Source organism: Maylandia zebra, linkage group LG1 (genome assembly GCF_041146795.1).
Source record: "Maylandia zebra isolate NMK-2024a linkage group LG1, Mzebra_GT3a, whole genome shotgun sequence".
NCBI lineage: Eukaryota > Metazoa > Chordata > Actinopteri > Cichliformes > Cichlidae > Maylandia > Maylandia zebra.
Window position 1 is genome coordinate 2,783,806 of NC_135167.1, and position 12,645 is coordinate 2,796,450.

The window sequence follows — 12,645 nt, forward strand, 5'->3', positions numbered from 1 at the left end:
TGCAGCGCACCGTTGCAGGGCAGGTTCCTGCATCTTTTTTCAAATGGTTAACATAGTGCCAGTTCAGTTCAGTTTCATTTACACATCATCAAATCACAACAACAATCACCTCAAGGTGCTTTATATTGTAAGGTTAAGATGCTAATAATACAGAGAAGACCCCCAAACTCAAACATCCTCCTATGAGCAAGCAGGAAAAGCCCGATTTAAACGAGAATCCTAAATCTTTAAATCTGCTTCCTTCACCAAGATGAAGGATGAAGATCACTGTGTCACTTTTTTTCAAGTGAAGAAGTTAGAAACACTTTCTAAATTTGACTTTTTTGCATTTAGAATTATATATAAAATTCTATTTATCCTCAGCAGCAGAGGTGACTCCTGGTCTTCCCTTCCTGGGGCGGTCCTCATGTGAACCAGTTTCCTCGTAGTGCTTGATGGTTTTTGGGGACACATTCAAAGTTTTCTGGACTGACTGACCTTCAGTTCTTAAAGTAATGATGGGCTGTCGTTTCTCTTTACTTAGCTGATTGGTTCTTGCCATAATATGAATTCTAACAGTTGTCAAGTAGGGCTGTGAGCTGTGAACCAACCTGACTTCTGCACAACACAACTGATGGTCCCAACCAGATTAAGAAATTCCACAAATGAACCCTGACAGGCTCACCTGTGAAGTGAAACCATTCAGGTGACTACATCATGAAGCTCACTGAGAGAAGGCAGCGAGGTTTGCAGCGCTGCCAACAAAGCAAAGGGCGGCTACAGGAAACTAAAATCTAAAACATATTTAGAGTTAGTTGTCATTTTTTTCAGTTTGTGTTTACATTTTAGAGAGAAGTAAAAATAAAGAAAAACCATTCAATGAGAAGGTGTGTCCAAACATTGTGCTGGTGTGTACATTTACAGTGATGCATTCAGGAGGGTGGCACTGAGGTCCAAAGTCCGGATTAAGTCACACCCCCACACCTGTTATTTCTTCCTTTCTTCAAGCTTCCCTTAATGTGCCGCTCACCTGCATCTGCAAATACTGCATAAATAGATGCATTTATATAAAGTCTGAAGTCTTATTGTTGTGGTTTTATCTCACAAAGTGAAAACATGTCTCGCGCTCTCTTTGCAGGTTTTATGTAAAAATATGTCACATTTGCCCAAAAACACCAAGATGAGAGCTTCTGTTATGTAAACAGTTTCAGCTGCAGTGGGTCAACGTGACACACTGGCCACTTTGTACTGTCTGTAAAGATGTCTGTATCAGTCATATTACTGACATGTTGTCACCTGTTTGACTCTTTGCAGTGATACATACTGACACATGTGCGGGTCATGCTGATGTTTTAGAAAACAAAAAAGAATAATCATGAAATAAAGAAAAATCTAAATTTTAAAGAGCTCATCTGAGCTGATGACGTGTGTGTGCCAGATCTTAGCCTGTTTTTCACTGACAGTCTCACAGTCAGACCCGCCCTCCGTCTATAAAAGTGCCATTTTTTCCACTCCGCCCATGCGCGCTCAAACACACACGCAACCACAGAGTCACCGCATATCCCACAGTCCGTGAAGGCAGCAGCACCAAGCAAGCAGTCCGGAGTTTCCAGCGGCGCAGGGCAGGAGGCGCACACGGATTCGGGGCCTCGGAGATCCGCAGGTTTCACTTTGAATCCGCGTCTGGTTGCTGGAGAGTCTGCCCGAGTCTGCAGAAGACTTCACTGCGAGGAAGGAGCGGGAGAAGAGGAGGAGAAGGAGGGAGAGGAGGCGCTGCTCGGGACCGGGAGGTAAGGAGAAGTCTGCTTCCTCTAAACTTTTCCTTCCGTCGGGCTGTCAGCTGTTCAGAGTCTGGGTTCTGGGTGCTGTCCTTCACATGACCCGGGTCTGACCCGGCTCGGCCCGCCTGTTTCTGCCTCTTTTCATCCGGCCGTCCAGCAGCTTCCACCGCTTCAAAGCTCTTTTCTTTCTCAGCGGTTTTTACGCGGACAAAAGCCCCGCGGCCTCACCTGGCCAGCTCTCCACGTGTTAGTTTCCATGGTGATGATGACGACAGGCCCGCCGGCTGTCAATACCGCTCCATCAGTTCATGCCCTGATCGATGGCAGGGGTTCAGTTTGACCTGCAGCACAGAGGTCCGAAACCTGCGTTTACGCAATCCCGCTGATCAGAGCTCAGCTTCACCATCAGCAGACGACCAAGTTTCTGTCAGCAGCAGCTTCTTTACCTCACAGGAGCAGAAAGCAGCAGCTCTCTGCTTTACTGCTGGGAAAACACGTTTTCAGCTCATCGGAGTTTCAGTAAAAAGTCAGAAAAGTGAAATATTTGCACGCACGTGTTCTCGGACACTTTGTCCACATCACAGAAAACTTCTGCTTCGCGTCCGGTTTGTTTTTAGAGTTTATTCTCAGAGTGGCAGCAGATGCATGCTCGTGGAAATGACACAGACGGTGTCCACCTCATCGACTAATCGATTAATCGTCTGCCCTGCTGTTAGCTTTGATCAGCAGATCGCAGGTTTAGTCTGTGAGTGTACAAACGCTGAAGAGGGAGAGATGCAGGAGAACAAATATCTGGATTTTCTCCTTCAAAGATCTTAAACTTATTTTCAAACTTGATCTAAACGATCATCGGAGCAGAAAAATAAAAATGAATATTTGGTTCGGTTTGTCGTTGCTGTGGTTTCGTGTCCTTGAGCAGCAGCTGTGCAGAGCGGAGGAGGAACAGCGAGGAGTTTATTTACTGAAAGTTGCATTTAAACAGCAGCAGGAGAAACAGTCACATTTAAGGCAGTTTACAGACGGAGGGAATAAATTTGCCTTCTTTTATCTGATATCCATCAATAACTGGAGCAAGAATGAGCAAAATGGTCATAAGTCAGAACAACTTTAATTCATTTTTAAATATAGTGACGCGTTTAAAGAACTTCTGAGGAGAACAGTAGACCTACAACCTCACGTTTAGGACCATCAGGTCGGCCTGGGGTGGGATGGTGATCTATTTACATTTATTTCTGGAGAGCAGGAGTCTTCTGACTTCTGTTAAAAATGATCGATTATCGTTTTTGCTGAGACGCATCAATGAGAAATGTTCTGGATCTTCATCATTGATGTTCACAGTTAAGTCTTAGAAAGCAGAACCAATAAAGGTGTCACGTTTTCACATCTGAGCACCTGTAAACGCCGAGTCAGCTGACTGTTACCACTCTGTGGTCGTTGCTGTTGTTGCTTTGGTTGCCGTGGTTGCAGGAGTTGCTTCAGCGTGTTGGTCTTGCTTCCTGGTCTTTTGCGGGTTTCTTTCAGCTGAATAAACTGTTTAAACCTGAAGTCAAACATTCGCCGTTGCGGCGCTTTGAATCGGGCCGAGAGCTCGGCTCAGGAAAGATGCTGGAAACTTTTCAGCTGTGTGTGTGTGTGTGTGTGTGTGTGTGTGTGTGTGTGTGTGTGTGTGTGTGTGTGTGTGTGTGTGTGTGTGTGTGTGTGTGTGTGTGTGTGTGTGTGTGGCCTGAAGCGAACTGCACGAGAAGCTGCTGAAGTTTTTCCTCTGGAGTCAGACGCTTCCTGTTCCTGCAGTGATGGAGGAGGTTGGCCTGCAGGGTGTGTCTGCACACGCTGACCACCGCAGCACAAAACCTTCTATAAATACAGTCTCCTCTCCGAAGAAGCCTCGTCACACTTCACTGGCGTGGACAGACTCCTTCTTTAACCCTTAAACTTCCAGGTTTCCAGAGTTCGGAGCTTCTTTCTCTCTCTGGAGCTTTCCGGTTTCTCCTGTGATAACTGAGAAAATGTCCTTTAACATGAGAGCAGGAGAAGCAGGAACCCCACACAGTGTCACCACAGGAGCCCGACTATGACCGGTCTCTTTTAATTTCACCAACAGCTCCAAATATTTCACGTAAAAGCAGGAAAAGGAACAAATTAAACAGTTTTGTTGTCGGGCGTCTTTCAGCACACGTTCTTCAGAAAACTGTTTTTCTGTTCTTAGTGTTCGATTCCCCGTCACGTCTGACGTGACGTGTTTTTAGTCTGCAGCGTACACACAGCACCGCTTTTATCCAGCCGGCTACGACCGAAGCGTGGCCTACAAAAGGTCGATTGTGAAAGCTTCGCCAGGTGTGCTGCGTCACTGTGCTGCCACAATTCAGACAAGAGTGACCACAAAGCTTTGTTGGGTTTTGTAGCTTCCAGGTAACAGGGAGTTGCACCTTGTTTACTGCACCGTTCCCAGGACGGCCTCTGCAGGCTCACGTGTGTTTACGCCGACTTCCTGCATCAGCCTAACTTCCACGTTTCAGAGCGACCGTCTCTGCGTGGATCCTTTTACGGCGCCCGTCAGAGCCAAAAAAAAGAGCTCGTCATTTTCCTTCTTAAATCTGTTTTTATGTTTTACTTTGTTGCCTGAACTCGCCCGGCCTCACAGCTTGTGTGTCTTTCATATTCAGGCTGCTTACAGGACGAAATGATTGGGCGTGCATCAGAAGTTGGTGACGGTGAGCTCTGCCCGTGCAGCTACCCATCAAAACATCTGGAAACGATTCTAATGGTCATCAAAGCACAACTTTATTGATATACACAGAGGTGTCAAAACTCGTCATTGAGGGCACAGAGGAGTTGGTCAGATGTCGTCTTTTTGGGGTAGCGGGATAAAGGCGGGAGCTGCAGATGTGTCAGTGAACATGTTGGCAGGTCAGCAGTGATTTTACACTTCAGACTCTGAACTCAGCAAACAGCCGGTTAACCTTTAATGAGCCGAGCGGCTGAAGCTGGTTCCTGTAAAGTTGAGCAGCTGGAGTCAGAGCTAGTGTGATGCTCAGTTAAACCGGATACCAGCGAACGCCTCGTCTCAGCAGCTGTTAGCACATCTGCTTTATCAGGAAGATGACTTAAATGAAAGCTCACGTTTGCTCCTGTTTGGTGTCTTTCTATTGGTTTCTGCCGTCGCTGCTTCGGTTTGGTTCTAAATCTGATTTCTGACAGCAGAGATCACAGAGGAGTCGTGAAGGCAGCACGAGCTCTTCTGTTGTGTGAGGAAATTTAGTTTACTGCCGTTTGACTTGTTCGTGGACTCGATTTACTCGTCAGATGTGACGCTGCTGTGAGACGCCCGCAGGCCTGCAGGGAGGGTGTGGTGCTTAATGTGTAACGTCTTTTCAAGTATGGTGATGACAACGATGATGATGATAGTTATTATGTCATCTTGACTTCACGCTGAGAGACTGAACCCAGCATGAGAGGGGGAGTGTGTGCACTCACACACTCCCCCTCTTGTTTGTGTGTCTTAGTGGGGACTTGAATAAATTTGAGACATTTTGAGGACTTTTTGTTGAGCAAGACGGAGTCCAGATTCAAAAATGTAGTAGTTGTTTGTTTGTTTTTTCTTGTCATTTCTAACTTTATGTGACTCCATCACTCTGTATGCATTGGGGTGTCTTGCTCTGCACTATGACCAAAATCTCATATCCCGATATAACACTTCTTATCCCGATAACGATATATATCGCACAAATTTTACATTTTCGGTAAATTCTGTGGATCTCGGGCAGCTCGACCTGTGTGAAGTGTTTTCAGCTGTGCGTCGTGTACCTGGAGTCGAGTGTTTTGTCTGATGCCTAAAGCAATACGTTTTTAGACAGAAGTTGTAACCGCCGTCATTTTCTTTGTATTTATTACATGGCGTGCGTCGGGGCAACGCCCGTTTTAACGTTTGAGTCTGAGGTTTATTTGGAGCACCTGACAGCTCGTTTTTGCTTTCATCCGTAAACTCTCTACAAACTCTTTCACGTGATTCTTGCGTCGGTGGTTGAAGAGGTTTGTCGTGTTTGAGTCTGTGGTGGGGGCCGGTTTGCGGCGTAATTTACGGAGTACAGTTTTCTGGTCCGTGTCAGACATTTCATAACCAACCCATGTCCGTGCTACAGAGGCAGCCCCTCGTTTAGGAATAAGGTCCTCGATTTGCTTGGACTGGTCCTTCTGTTTGGAGCTCCCTGGTTCTGCCTCGTCGTCACTGGCTATGCTGGGATTCTCTGTGCGTGCATCCACGTGGTGACTGTAAGCGCCATTTATAGTCACGTCATGTTTGTATTTGAGGTCATTTGTTTGATGCATATTCTGAAATTTGATGATTGAGAATAATGTATTTTTCTGTCATTTCAGTTTATTTTGAAAAGTCTCAACAGGATCTTGAGCTTTATTGTGAAGGGTTTATATGGAAAATAAACAAGCGGACTCCGGAGCCACACGATAGTCTTACTGTCATTGTTGCTAACGACAACGCGTAAAAACAGTTGCTTGTCTGTCTGTAATGTGGTTATTTAAATCTTAGAGCGAAGTTTAAGAAATGACCAAGCTGCTACAGTGACCATCAAAACCATGAAGCAATATTCTGTAAACAGTTTATTTTCTGACACCACGAAACAAACGGTCGCGTATAACATGAAACGATAAACGTTTTCATATCGTCGTATCGAACAGCGCTATGTCCTGCCTGTGAATGCTTCAACATGCAGACTGGAGGGATCATCCACCAGCCTTCTGATTGGTCAATGATCTGTTTGACATCCTGAGCCAGAGCCACTCTCCTACTGCTGGTTTGCAAAGTGCACACTGTCAGATTCAGCGACTTGAGTTTTTCTACTGCAAAGTTTAAACAGTTTATTTTGAAAAACTGAGAATCTGAAAGACATTTGTGCTTTCTTTCAGTCTTTGAGTTTGTATTTGTTTGTTATTCACCGTTGAAAATGTTGCTAACGTCTCGTTTAGTAAATGAAGTCACTCTGCAGGACTTGTTTTTGGATGCCGGGTCCCCCTAAGCAGATCAGCCACGTGGCCTGAGAATTATGTCAGCGGCAGTGCTCACAAAGATGTGTATACAGATGTGACTGTGTTATGTAAGGCGTGTGATTAAAACCAGACGGCTGTAGCCGGGCTGAGTCCAGCAGGCGGAGCAGCTGAGTCAGATCTCCCATGATGCCTTGGGGCATCTCTGCTGTACGTGTGATTGGGTCTGGGGACTTCATTTCCTGCTCAGTGGGATTCCAATAAAACAGAAAGCGAGTGGCTTCATGTCGGCCCTGCAGAGCTGCTGAAGCCAGCACGGGTTTATTGACTGAAAACAATGACAGGAAACACACACACACACACACACACACACACACACACACACACACACACACACACTAGTTTAACAGTGATATTTGATCCAGATGTTATTTTTTTATTTAAGTGTGACGATTTGTTTTGCTGGTGTTTGGACTTTAAAGCGCAGCAGGTGGTTTGTGGGAGATTTGAGTCGTTTTTGTTTTTTCACTTCAGATTAAATACTCCAGCTAAAAGTTTCAGGCCTGGTGAGATGAAACTGAACCATCGCAGTAAGAAACGGTCGCTGTAGATCAAAGACAGAGCTGGGCATCGTCTGGATTTCTATAATCGATTCGATTTCTGACACAGTCAGAAATATTCTAATTTGTGCCGTCGGGTGAACGATCCGCGCTCTGTGTTTACGTCTTTCTGCTCTCATTTACTGTTTTAGCTGTTTGGCAGCTGTTGAAATAGTTCTGTGAGCTTAAACTGAGATTCTGGCGTTTCTGGCAAAATTCATTTATATTTAGAAATCGATTCAGGATTTAATTTATCGATATCGCGTTATTCAAGCTAAAATAGAGTTGTTGTTTTTAAACCCAGCCCTAGTTAAAGCGGTCTCAGAGCCGTTTCTCTTATTTAGCCTAAAAGGGATGGCCAAATCAGAAACCCCTCTGTCGGGGGTCTGCATGCTCCTGCCTGTCTTGAATGACTTCTAGCCTGTCATATCCGGCTTTATCTTCCTCTGATAATCAAAATAAAAATCAGGAACGGGGGCTCCGGTGAGAAAGGAGCCGACGCCACGTATCCTGGTCCTGTTCCCGGCCTACCTTCATCCATCCTCAGAAATCAGAAAGCTCGCTGCTGAGTGTCAAACGCCTGACGAGTCTCACAGAGGCGAGAGCTGCCGGCTGTCGCTTCAGCTGTGATTCTGTTACGAACCGTTTGTGCCGCGAGTCTGAACGTCGTTCCAAAGTCTCGTCTCTCTGTGAGGACGTGGGCTGTTGGATTCATTGTTTCATATTAAATATTTCAGTGGTTCTGCCCGTGTGAGAGGAGGGTCTGTGGTGAGCTTAACCTTTTTGTGCTGTTTGATTTTTGTCCTCTGGAGAAGAAAACATGACTGAGATGAAGTCATTGTTAAAAACGGGTTCTGATCCAGAAACAGTAGTTCAGTGACCGGTTAAAACTTTTAGACGCTCTGACAGGGCAGCACACCTCGTTTTAAGGATGTTGTGGGGACTCGGTGTCAAATAAAATGTGTTTGATCAGCCTGATCCGTGCACGTCGTTGTGCAGCGCGTGTGCAGCAGCGTTCAGTTCAAATACAGACAGATTCTCAGCTGCAGGACGATCCTGGCGTTTAATCAGGAGACCTCGCGCCGAGCTGACCGCTGTCTCACATGCCGATAAGAGCCTCCAGCTTACCCAGAATGCACTTCATCAAGTTCATCAGAAAACAAATGAAACATCTGGGACACCAACACTGTTAATTCAGACTGATGGATCCTTCACACTGATGATGAAGATGAGATTGTGACAAGAACAAACCAACGACAGTCTGAAAATGTTCAGAGTGTGAAGGTGAAGCTTTACTAAAATGTGCTGAAGTTACTGCAGAACAAAAATCACCCGACATCCTTTACTGTCATAAAAGTCTGCTGCTCTGCGTCTCTGAGGGTTGAAGTGTTTGAAGCAGGAAACATGGAGTTTAGTCTGAGGTTTGGAGCTGAGGAGAAACTCCTCCTCCTCGCTGAGTTGTTTCCTTCTCTGTTAGCTCTTTCCTTCCCTCTCCTGTTTTCCTTTTTTCAGCTGGTTGATGTCACGGCTCCGTTACTCAGACTCTGTGTGTTTCCACCCGGCTGATCTCTCTGTAATTTCCTCCTGAAATAGCTCAGAGCAGAAGAGGGCGTAAACCACCAAGCCCAGCCGCCCCCTCCCCCCTCTAAGTGCTGCTGCAGTGGTGAAAAGAGCAAAAAGGTGGGATGAAGACGGAGGGTGGAGGGAGACAGGAAGTGCAGTTCATGTGCTGGTTTCTCTGGTTTTCCTGAAACGTGTCTGATTCCTGACACATGAATAAATCATAAATGAGAGCGCACGCGCTCGGTGACAACAACACAACCGTTACCAGCTCCGGGTCTCCATCCTGAACCGAGGCTCATCCCGGTAACTTCGGGGTTAACCCCTCTTACCGTCGTGATCACCGCCGCTGCAGACCAACCTGTACGTTGTGTTTAAGGTCGCTTTGGTCCTGCTTTTGTTGCTTTAAAGCTTTAATAAGATTTAAAAAGGAGCAAAGCTGAGCGTCCTGCACACGTCTAAGGTTAATTTGAGACGATATGTAACTGCTCAGCATTCAGATCCTCCCTCTGCTTAATGACAGAGCTGTGATGGCGGGAAGGCCGTTATCTTCAGAGTCAGGTTTTTTTGGTTTTCCATCTTTTCTTTAAATAAACTGTTTATATCGTCTTTTTCTTCTTCACGCAGCTCTGTCCTCTCTCTGCAGCAGCTGTGCAGGGTGTTTATTCTCTTCATAGTTTCTAATCCTGAGACTTCGTCAGTGAATCTGTTTGTGGAAAGTCCGCCTCTCAGAGCTGAACTGATATTTCTGGGTCAGACTTCTCCGGCCGATAAGCCCGATAAGGAAAAATATCCTGGATGTGTTGAACTGGTTTCAGAATGAAGCCCATAAACCATTTATTAAAAAAACTTTGCTGAAGGATTGATGTGATTGGTTCAGCTGTGTTTGTTAGGATTACTCTGAGACTTCTGGACAGATGTGCTTCAAAGTTGTCACACAAATGTCTTCCTTTAAATACTAACTGGGAGGTTTCATCTGATGTCTTCAAGAAAATATCAAACTAAACGTCACAAAAAACAAACAAACGTTATTATTTTAAGCTGAGTTTAGAAAGTCTGTGACGGGCAGATGAGCCTCCAAAGGAAAAAGCTCCTTAAATAAAAACAGCAGGTTTCCAGTAATCTGCAGCAGGTCTGAGCCTCTTACAGTCGCCGACACACCTGAGACATGAACGCATGCCTGCACTGCCCCCTACAGGACCAACACAGTAACTACATGTGTGAATCCTTTCACTCTGACCTCGCTGTTATCTGTAAAACATTCCTGTGATTCACTTGATATAAACATTACGTCTGAGCTTGATGTGGAGGGAGGGTGTGAGAATGAAACACCGGATTATTTATCCACGTTTATCTAATCAGCTGATCATGTTGCAACAGTTTGGTGTGTAAACATTTTCCATTTCCATCGTCTTATCGTGTGTGTGTGTGTGTGTGTGTGTGTGTGTGTGTGTGTGTGTGTGTGTGTGTGTGTGTGTGTGTGTGTGTGTGTGTGTGTGTGTGTGTGTGTGTGTGTGTGTGTGTGTAAAATAATAAAGGAGAGTCCGATCTGATAACTGACACTCCTCCGTGTTGGGGTCATTAACTCGCCACAGCCCGCTTTCTCTGGAAGACTTTATACCTCTGATTTGATCAGTTATTGTTTGATGGCGTGTTCAGGTCACCTGAAGAACAGGAAGTGGTTTCAGAGGAGCGCTGGAGGCGCGAGGCCGGGATCTCCTTCTGTAGTTTTCTCCTGTTTCTGTGACACGTCGTTTTCTCCCTCAGGCTCTGACTGAAGTTTAGAGAAAACGGCTAAAGGAAAATCCGCTCATCTCTAACACAGTTTGAGCACAATTAAATCACAATAAATATACATAAAAGCAGTCAGCCTGGTTTAAAGCCAGAGAATAAAAACTGGCTTTCAAACAGGTGTTACAAGTGTCGGCTGATGGACCGGTGGTTAGTTCTGATTTACTGCGGAGGATATGAGATTTTGGATATGACCAAAATCTCATATCCCGATATAAGAATTCTATCGTCCCAATAACGATATAAATCACAAAAACTTAACATTTTCTGTAAATTCTGTGAATCTCGGGCAGCTCGACTTGCGGGAAGTGTTTCCAGCTGGGCGTCGTGTAGCTGGAGTCGAGTGTTTTAACCGATGCATTAAAATATACATTTTTAGACATAAGTTGTAACGGCGCCGTTTTCTTTGAGTATTTATTACACGGCGTGCTGCGGGGAAAAGCCTGTTCTAACGTTCGAGTCTAAGGTTTATTTTTTAGCACCTGGCGGCTCTTTTCTACTTCTCATCCGTAAATAATCTGAATCACGTGAAAGAGTATGCAGTTTATTTTGAAAAGTCTCAAAAGGATCTTGAGCTTTATTGTGAAAGGTTTATGTGGAAAATAAATAAGCGGACATGCGATGGTAAAACCATCGTTGTTGGTAACGACAACGCATAAAAACAGGCGCTGGTCCGTCCGTAGTGTGGTTATATTAAAGAGAAAGAGAGAACTTTAAGAAATGAATATAGCCACTACAGTGACATCAAAACCATGAACAAACAGTTTATTTTGCGACACCACGAAACAAACGATAGATGTTTTTATATGGTCATCAGATATATATGGTTATATCGAACAGCCCTAGTCTACTGTACAGTATAAAGCACCTTGAGGCGACTGTTGTTGTGATTTGGCGCTGTGTAAATAAAATTGTTCAGAGGTTTTGTAAGTCTGAGATTTAAAAACTACAAACATACAAGAAAGAAAATCTGCTGATTTTCTAACTAACGGCAGAATGTTGTTTTGGAGCCGCTGTGAGTTTAAAATAAAACTACGGGTTACAAGAAGAAAGTCGTGAAAGTAACGAAGCCAATAAAAATGTGTTAAATCTGAGTGGGTTTCATCTAAATTTACAATTAAATGTCAGGATGGCATTTAAGAGTGCATGTTTTCCCAGGCTGCCTCATTAGCACAGAGCCCTGAAATCCAGGGTTTGAGTCAAGCCCTCGTTCTTTGTTTACCATCAGCTGTAGAATAAACTGCGTGTCTGCGGAGCACGTTTGGACAGTTAGAAATTAAAACTAAAGTCCTCCTTGGCTCATTGAACTTCTGCAGGAACTCTTAAAACTCTCTGAGATCTTGATGACCCCTGGGTCTTCCTCGTGAGGTTTTTTTTTTTTTTAACGTGTGACCCTGAGTTTGGACCGCAGCCCCGCCCTCCCCTCATTAGCGCCCTGAAAGGGGTCGGTGGACCGGAAACGCCCCCCTTTTGTTCTTGCAGGAACGTTTCCAGAAAAGGTCCCGGCTCTGTTTACAGTGAGCTGCAGGATGGATCGCTGCTATATGCAGTGAGGTCTGCAACCAATCAGAGGCGAGCATCAGGATTGGCTGGCTGTGATTCAGACCGTCAGCTCCCACTGGGTCAAAGTCCCAGCATGCCCGGCTCTGTCACATATATGGCACATATTTGGGAGAGGTGGTCGAGGTCCCCACGACATGAAAGAACGAGGTCACTCTGACCCTAAAACCCTTCACTTTACCAAAATAAAAGCCTTTGTGCCTCATCTACTTTCCCAATCAGCAGGTCGTTGTTCCCACAATAAAAGCCTTTTATGATTTTCCAATCTGCACATTCAGAATGAGACGGTGATGTCAATCAGATTGTCCCTGTCACTAAAATAAAAGCCTGTTCTGATCTAAAATTATACTTGGACATCGGGGGGGGTTTTTTCAAAA